We start from the raw sequence: 9,396 nt of genomic DNA on the forward strand, positions 1-9,396 counted from the left end.
TAGAACTGAGGAAGCGTTTTAATTTTGAGAATACACGGGAAAATAATTCTTATAAATTCCTGAATCAATTACATTCAATTACCACAACAATTCCATGAAAAATGATAGAATGACAAACCAAATAGAGCCCCACCGTGGTGGTGTCATAATACCCATCGAATCTTGCGTTAAAAAGGGAAATAGTACCAATCGTTTTTTCAGCGTAAATTTTTCCCATGGGGAATTTTAGAAACACTTCAAATAAGGGCTGTGTGTTGTGTAGGCTTACCCTGTTGTGAATTTTTGATAACCATGTAAATCTCTCTCAGACAAGGTGATGTTTACCAATATTTTAAGCTCTATTTACTCTCATATTTTAAAATCCTAATTCCAGGTGCATCCTGGAAACAGGATGCACCTTAGCCTCATAGTGAAGAGTCTGAATACTTATTTAAATCAGGTATTTTGAATACATTTGCTAAAACATTTTTAAAAGTGTTTTCACTTTGTCATTATGGGGTATTGTGTGTAGATTGATAAGAAAAACATTTTTTAAATCCATTTTAGAATAAGACTGTAACGTAACAAAATGTGGAAAAGGGGAAGGGGTACATCATGCAAGACTACAAAAATGTGCATGGTTATCAAATGGCTGAAAAACATCCCCACAGCATGATGCTGCCACCACCTTGTTTCACCGTAGGGATGGTGCCAGGTTCCCTCCAGACGTATTGCTTGACATTCAGGCCAAAGAATCTTGTTTCTCATGGCTTGAGAGTCCTTTAGGTGCCTTTTGGCAAACTCCAAGTGGGCTGTCATGTGCCTTTTACTGAGGAGTGGCTTCCTTCCGTCTGGCCACTCTACCAAAAGGCCTGATTGGTGGAGTGATGCAGAGATGGTTGTCCTTCTGGAAGGTTCTCCCATCTCCACAGAGGAACTCTGGAGCTCTCTGACCAAGGCCCTTCTCCACGATTGCTCAGTTTGGCCAGGCAGCCACCTCTAGGAAGAACCTTGGTGGTTCCAAACTTCTTCCATTTAAGAATGATGGAGGCCACTGTGTTCTTTGGGACCTTCAATGCTGCAGACATTGTTTGGTACCCTTCCCCAGATCTGTGCCTCGACACAATCCTGTCTCGGAACTCTACGGACAATTCCTTCAACCTCATGGCTTGGTTTTTGCTCTGACATGTGGGACCTTATATAGACAGGTGTGTGCCTTTCCAAATCATGTGAAATTCATTGAATTTACCACAGGTGTACTCCAATTAAGTTGTTGAAACATCTCAAGGATAATCAATGGAAACAGGATGCACCTGAGCTCAATTTTGAGTCTCATAGTAAAGGGTCTGAATACTTATGTAAATCAGGTATTTCTGTTTGTTATTTTTAATACATTTGCGAAAACTTTTTTTTTTAAAAACTGTTTTCGCTTTGTCATTATGGGGTATTCTGTGTAGATTGATTAGAAAAACATATTTTAAATCCATTTTAGAATAAGGCAGTAATGTAACAACATATGGGAAAAGGGAAGGGGTCTGAATACTTTTTGAATGCGCTGTAAATATGTAGGCTACAGCAGCCTAGAGGTAGGTAGTGTAAATTATGGTTTCTTCCCTGTCTTCTCTCTGGCGTTGGTGAGAATGATGAAGAACTGTAGGCTACATGTGTGCACTGCGAAGGCCCGTTGGAGGCTTGAAAACTTTGGCCAATCAGAACGTTGAAAAAAAAAATGAAATTCACCTTGATGTTCATACAGTGGAACCCAGAACAACCTGGTTACGGCGACACCATTCTGCTGAGGACACCTGAACCAGAGTCGCTACCACAAATCACAAGAGCCTGACCCTCTCTGGAAGTTCCTTTAGCCCTGCTAGGGATATTTAGCCTATATTGGCTATTGGTTGAGACATAGGGCCTGTTATAGCTTGGTATGTCAGGTTGGGAAATTGGAAATTTGAATCAGGCCAAGTTGGAGGTAATAATGCATTTAGATTATAGTTAATTGAGATGCATGACTAGGCTACAACAAATCAAAAATTTGATTTTTAAAACAAATTGCCTGCAATTTATGTTCACTACTTTATGTTCACTATTTATGTTCACTACTTGGTCAATTTATTTGATGATTAAATATATGCAAATACATTCTATGAATTGATAGTTCACCTCTGTTTTCTTTTATTCTATAATAGGGTATATTGTAATCATGTGTTCAAGCTAATTAAATCAAAGTTAATTTAGCACTGTCCCTTAAGAACTACCAAGGGCGCTCCAATTGTTTAAACACTCATCGCGATCTGTTGGCTATATTTAATAGTCCTACTCATCACTTATTATATTATTACAAGTGGAAGATTATCACTTCTCACAATGGTGCTCATTTAGTAAAGTTAGTTCAAAGCTGAATCAATGTCTCACAAGATCACATGACAGAACCGAATATAACAGCATAGCATGTCTACCGTTGCAACAATAACACCTGCTAATTTCTAACTAGATTTTTAGGATGGTTAGCTAAAGCTGAATAGTAGAACAACAAAAAATCTCAAAAGACAAACCTCAACAGAGCCACAAGGAAGAATATATGCTTTCATTGAAACAAAATACAAGAAAGGCTAATAGTTTGATGACACCATCTGCTCTAATTCGCTCACAAAACAGTAATTCAAGAAGATCGAAATGCATAGGCTATTCCCATGAAACTGATTGAGATCAATCAAATGATTGACGTGCAGATGCAGTTTCACCAGTAAAATGTGAAGAATAATCATCTAACTGATCCTACACCAGGCCAATGGCCCAGGAGGATGGGACTCTTACGTTCAACAAACCTTGCAACTCTTCTGCAGTAAAACCTTGTGCACCCAATGACTTCTCTGCAGGTGCCACCACAACATCTATTTTCTGCGATTTATGTTCCATTTCTGCGGTATAGTTGATAACCATGGCAATGAACTCTAAGAACCAAACCTTACTGAAGCACAAACTCATATCACTCTGTATTGACCCTAGGCCTACTTCTCACCCTAGACCTATCATCCCCTTCTCTTTTCACTGTCTCAGCATACAGCGCTTTCTGTTCTACTCTAACCCTGGCAACCTCAACCTGTCTCTCTCGCACCGGGTACTTCTGATCCCTAGCAACATGGGTACCCCGACAATTGGCACACACAGTTTTTTACACCGATACTACACATTCCTTTGTCCCATGCCCTCCTACACACTTCTCACATCTTGGATTCTCCCTCCTACACACTGCTGCAACATGATCATAAGCTTGGCATCTCTAACACCTTAATGTGTTCGGCACAAAAGCTCTCACTGGATAACTGCATTTCTTTACATGACTTGACCAGGTCTGCTTCAAAACTCAAAAGGACAGACAATGTAATGTCTTCTCAGTTTCACCTCGTTTGCCACAAGGACTGCGTCGCACCAAACGGCGGGCTTCACAGAAGCAGGGAACTTTCCATTTCAGTTGCCTAATCTCAACATTTAATGCCACTCCAGTCAAAGGTGCCCTGCTTTGGAGAGCAAAGCAAGTCACAGGTCTTGTCCCTAGTCATTTGATGTGACGCGTCTGCTTCCTCTGAACGGAAGAGACACAGAAAGTTATCACAAGTCCACTTCGAGCTACCTTCTGTCATGCATGCCCCCGCTCGAGGGCACCAGGCGGTCCGTCATTACGCACACCTGTCACCATCGTTACGCGCATCAGCGCTTCATGGGACTCACCTGGACTCTATTATTTATTGATTGCCTCCCCTATATGTCACTTCCTCAGTTTCTTCCCCGTGTCTGCATTATTGTCGTTTTGTTCTCCCTTTCCAGATGCTGGTTTTGTTTCGTTATATGTCCGTTTATCCATTAAATCTTCACTCCCTGTACTTGCTTCTCGTCTCCCAGCGTCTGTCCTCACACCTTCACCTATTTAACAGTACCCAACTACTTTTCTACCCAGCCTAAGACTATATGTAGATCAGCCAAAAGGCAGGGATCCACTTTCTCCAACAACTTCACTCCCATTGTGCCCGAATCATCCTTTGCATGTCCATTGCGGTGAGGCTCGGACTCAGGGGTCTTCACTATACCTGCCATCCCAGGTAATTCATCCCCACTGTAGTCAGGTAACATTTCTGTGCCATCAGAGACAGTGGAATACGGTTTATATTTGGTACCATTCTTCCTCATCACACATCTTCACACTGTACTTGGCCCTTCTTCCTCGCTGTCCATAACCACGTCTATCTGTTCACCTCACTTTTGCTGTGTCTTCATCCGTTGTATTGCTTGCAGAGCACGCAATGATGGCGTTTCTCCAAAACCCAACTTCTGTTCCTTGGCCCAATTAACAAGTCTGGCTGTCTCTGGCGCGCCCGCCACCTGGCGACCATTGCTGTAATTAATGATGGTGTGTGCGAGAAACATTCCCCTAGTATATGTGAAGTGGCAGGTAGGAGGTTCCATAAAAATACTTAACTATTTTCATTAAATATGAAATATTCCAATTCAAGAGGCGAGCAACCTTACTGAATTGTCGATATTTTCACAGTAGAACAGTTTGTTTTGAATAGAAAATGGGGCTAAATATGAGGCAAATTATCTGTAGGCAAGCTCTATTTGTTTCTTAGTTTAAGTTGACACTTTTCTTAAATGATCAGCCAACGTAGTAGGCTGTGATCTGGGCCCGAAATCCCATGGTAGATCTGGGCCCGGTTTCTGAAGAGCATCTTAAAGCTAAGTTCATCGTTAGAACCATAATATCCTATGGTTCTAAGATGAATTTAGCCTTAAGATGCCCATCTACCATGGGTTAGATGACATTTTCACTTTTTCCCATTGCACTGATCAATTTGCATACAGTATAACAGCATTTGGTGTCATCAGATTTCCATAAAATGCAATAATTGAAATCTATCCATAATGTTGTTTGTTACAAGGGTCTGGATTTAATATACCTATTCTAATTGCTAGAAAATAATGACTATGCTCATAGAATTGAAATAAAAAATGTGTAAATACAGAATCTGCATTAACATTGATACTGGAGGCTAAACTGACTACTTTATTACCTACATTTATCTGTGGTTCTCTTTTGTTTTCAAAACGGGTCGCCAAAAAACCCATGGGAACTCCACACGATGTGTCATATGTGTAGGGTCACAAAGCCCAGCCTTGGCACACATATCCATGGTCTCACATCACCTCTGAGTTGGGACTCAATTAACTTGAAAAATAGTTATATGGTCCCCACTCAATGTGCACATTCTGGGCTTGACATTGGACAACCAAATCATGCGAGCAACACTCTCCAGAAAGAGTGGTATCTTTGACAAATTGTCTTTCGACATTCAAACTGAGAAAACAGGTGTCAGCACTAGAGACCCAGAGACTCCTAGGACACCTAGCTGCTGCAGTCCATTTTGTACCATTAGGCTTGCTCCACATGCGACCAATACAGCGCTGGTATAAGAGAAGGGACAAACACAAAAAGATGACCATTTCAATTATTTGCTGGAGAGAAATACAGTGATGACCCCTAGCACTTCAAACTCCCAGTGGAGTTCTCCTAGCCACAGGTCACAACCAGGTGTGACGAAGACGCAGGAAGTCAGGAAGCAGGTGCAGTCGGTGAGTTTCATCAGAATGAACATAGAGCGAATACAAAAACAGGAGTAGCATCTGAAGATGAAAACAGAAACAATACTGCCTGATGGGTGATATATTAGAGTACCAGATAAAGGGGAAGTAATAAGGGTAGTGATGAAGTCCAGGTGTGCCTAATGATGGGGCACAGGTGTGCGTAATGATGAGTTGCCAGGACCGGTAGTTAGTATACCAGCGATGTCACGAGCCGGAGCAGGAGCAGACGTGAAACCCGGGTGACTTTGACCACAGATGCCTTCCTACAGGGATGGGGAGCGGTCTTGAACCAGTCAGTGGTCCATGGTGTATGGTCAGCACCATGGACAATGGCTACGTAAACGTACTGGAGCGCCAGGAGGTTCACCTTGCACTTCCTCCCAGTACTGAGAGGACAACATGTACTGATAAGGACACGGCACGCCCTGTCAACCCAGATAAGTGAGCGTACTGTGAACCTTGTACTTGAGATGGATGTAAATAGTGACCTTCCACTCTTGATGCTGTTGCACCCAATTGAAGCCTCATGTTGTAGGTTCTAGCTTTCAGCTTGCTTGTGTATACAGTTGTACACCACAGTTGAAATGTTGTGTTACCCTGTAGAGTAATTATATTATGTTGCATCCTGTGGTGGAAATAAGGACATCCCAGGGACTCATCTGGAATAAGTTAAATGGTGAGTTATCCCACTCTGTTGTCTGAAAGACAGCCTTTCCCATGGGTCGTTTGGTGACCAGTTACGAAAATGAAAGAACATTGGATTATGGATGTAACCTTGGTTCTCTGAGTAGAGTAATGGGTCACCAAGCTTTCATGTCGTTCCTCCATCTCCGTGGAGTTCAAGTGAATTAAGAGACAGTAGGTCATGCCACACCGCCTTTTATAGTGACAGGTAGGTACAGTAAGGGTGTGGCGTGACTGTATACATCTTTGCTATTAAGTATCATCACGTGAAGGGGAAGGAGTTCCCATAAGTAATTTGGCGGCCCCTTACTCTACTCAGAGAACCATGGTTACGTCTGTAACCCAACGTTCTATGTATGTACACTGCTTTGTTAAGCATTATGACTTTGTTCACCTAGAATAAACACACAAAAAGACCAGAACAAGTACAAGAGATTAAAGTAACTGTCAGTGGTGTAAAGTACTTAAGTAAAAATACTTTAAAGTACCATTTAAGTAGATTTTTGGGGTATCTGTACTTCACTATTTATATTTTTGACTACTTTTACTTTTACTTCACTACATTCCTTAAGAAATATTATACTTTTTATCCCGTACATTTTCGTTGACACCCAAAAGTACTCGTTACATTTTGAATGCTTAGCAGGACAGGAAAATAGTCCAATTCACGCACTTATCTACCAAACATCCCATGTCATCCCTACTGCCTCTGATCTAACGGACTCACTAAACCAACATGCTTTGTTTGTAGATTATGTCTGTGTCACGCCCTGATCTGTTTCACCTGTCTTTGTGCTTGTCTCCATCCCCCTCCAGGTGTCGCCCAACTTCCCCATTATCCCCTGTGTACTTATACCTGTGTTTTCTGTTTGTCTGTTGCCAGTTCGTCTTGTTTGTCAAGCTTACCAGCGTTCGTCCTGTCAGCGCCTGTCTTTTCCCAGCCTCTCCTTTTCCCGTCCTCCTGGTTATTGACTCTGCCCGTCCCTGAGCCTCCCTGCCGTCCTGTACCTTTGCTCCTACTCTGGATTATCGACCCCTGCCTATCTTGACCTGTCGTTTGCCTGCCCCTGTGGTTATTATAAACATTGTTACTTCACACATTCTACAGTCGGGTCTTACCTTGATCCCTGATGGTCTGAGTGTTGGAGTGTGACCCCACGCTTTCCGTAAATTAAAAAAACAAGATAATGGTGCCATCTGGTTTGCTTAATTTAAGGAATTTGAAATTATTTATACTTTAAGTATATTTTAAACCAAATACTTTTACTCAAGTAGAATTTTACTGGGTGACTTTTACTTTTACTTGAGTCATTTTCTTGAGTCATTTTCTTTTACTTGAGTCATTTTCTATCTATTATTGATATTTTACTCAAGTATGACGGTTGGATACTTTTTCCACCACTGGTAACTGTCTAGGGAAAGTTTATATTCTGTTAACATATCCCAAATAATGGAAAAAAAACCACTTGTTTTTCAAACAGACCACTTCAAAAAAATGCTTGCTAGTTCCCCATAGAGGATGATGAGCTGGCCAATCAGCGGTCTACTATCATTAATATTTTGAATGATCGGTATACGCCCACACCATTCTGTTGGGGGTACTCCCAAAACATTCCCAATCTAATCCAATTATATTTGTCACAAGCGCCGAATACAACGGGTGTAGACTTTACTGTGAAAGGCTTATTTAAGAGTCCTTTCCCAACAAAGCAGCGTTAAAAAGTACGAAAAAATGTATAAATAATAATGAACTAAAAATGTAATAAAAGAAGAAATAGTAACACAATAAAATAACGAGGCTATATAACAGTACCGAGTCAATGTGCAGGGGTATGAGGTAATTAAGGTAATATGTACATATAGGTAGGGATAAAAGTGACTAGGCAATCAGGATATATAATAAACAGAGTAGTGCATGTGAAGTGTGTGAAAGAGTATAAAAGAGAGTGTGTGTGTGTGTGTGTGTGTGTGTGTTTGGCGTGTATGTGTGTGTTGGAGTGGTGCCATCTGTAGTGTGTATGGGTATAGTCTAGTGAGTGTGCATAGAGCCAGTGGAATTTCAACAAAAAAAGAACACAGAGAAGCTGCTTTTTAACATACTTCATTACCATTTTTTTAAAGAAAAACTATTTTACACATAGTAATTAATTATAGGCCATATTTGATAGAAATCTAGAAACACTGGACAGTTACTGAAGTCAAGCTCAGCCTTAAAGTATCTTATGGGTGATATCATCAGAGAGTGGGAAACATGAGGTGAGGTGAACCGTACTCATCACTAGGTGTGTCACTACCTGCTGAGCATCGATGTGATCAGTTTGCTCAGAGAGAGGGGGGGGGGGGGGGTGACCTAATACCCGAGAAAAGCGATGAAGTCATAGCCACCTGACTCATATTCCCAGCTGAGACTAGCTTTGTGTGTGTGTGTGTGTGTGTGTGTGTGTGTGTGTGTGTGTGTGTGTGCGTGCAGAAGAGAGAAAGTGAGTGAGTGTATGCCTGTCCAGGGAGTTGTTGGGGGGATCATGCTTTTAATAGCAAAAGAGGGTGTTGAATAAACCTTGGTGTGGATATGTTTGTCACACCAATCCTACCACTCTCCTGTTAAACACATTCCCTCACATACAGTAAATGGAGCTTGCCTTGTAGTGAGAGAAACACATTAACAGCCTCACTTACAGAGAAGTTTTATGGGGCTGTATTTATGGATTGCCGTTCATTGAGAAAATGCTGCCGTTTCATTGACAACTTCTACCGTGTTCAGTGAACAAACACAATCAATTGGATAAAGTCAGAGACAAATAAAACCAGCAAAGACCCGGTTTAAGTGAATAACATGATAAGTGTCATGTGTGTCTGAGTCAAGCTAACTGATTATTGTTTATGTGAAATAATCTGCAATATTAAACTGATCCTCTTACAGAGGATTCTATTGCCGTCTTGTCTGCGCAAAGATGTTGCAACGCAGGGCTTTTTAGGCTATAGTCGGCTTAGAATGAGATATTAGTGCAAGATATGACATGGTGACATCATATGCAGGACGTGTTACGTCATCCACATGTGCTGGTTCACTGTATGACATCAGCATGAGGC

This window comes from Oncorhynchus nerka, linkage group LG3 (genome assembly GCF_034236695.1).
Source record: "Oncorhynchus nerka isolate Pitt River linkage group LG3, Oner_Uvic_2.0, whole genome shotgun sequence".
NCBI classification, from domain to species: Eukaryota; Metazoa; Chordata; class Actinopteri; order Salmoniformes; family Salmonidae; genus Oncorhynchus; species Oncorhynchus nerka.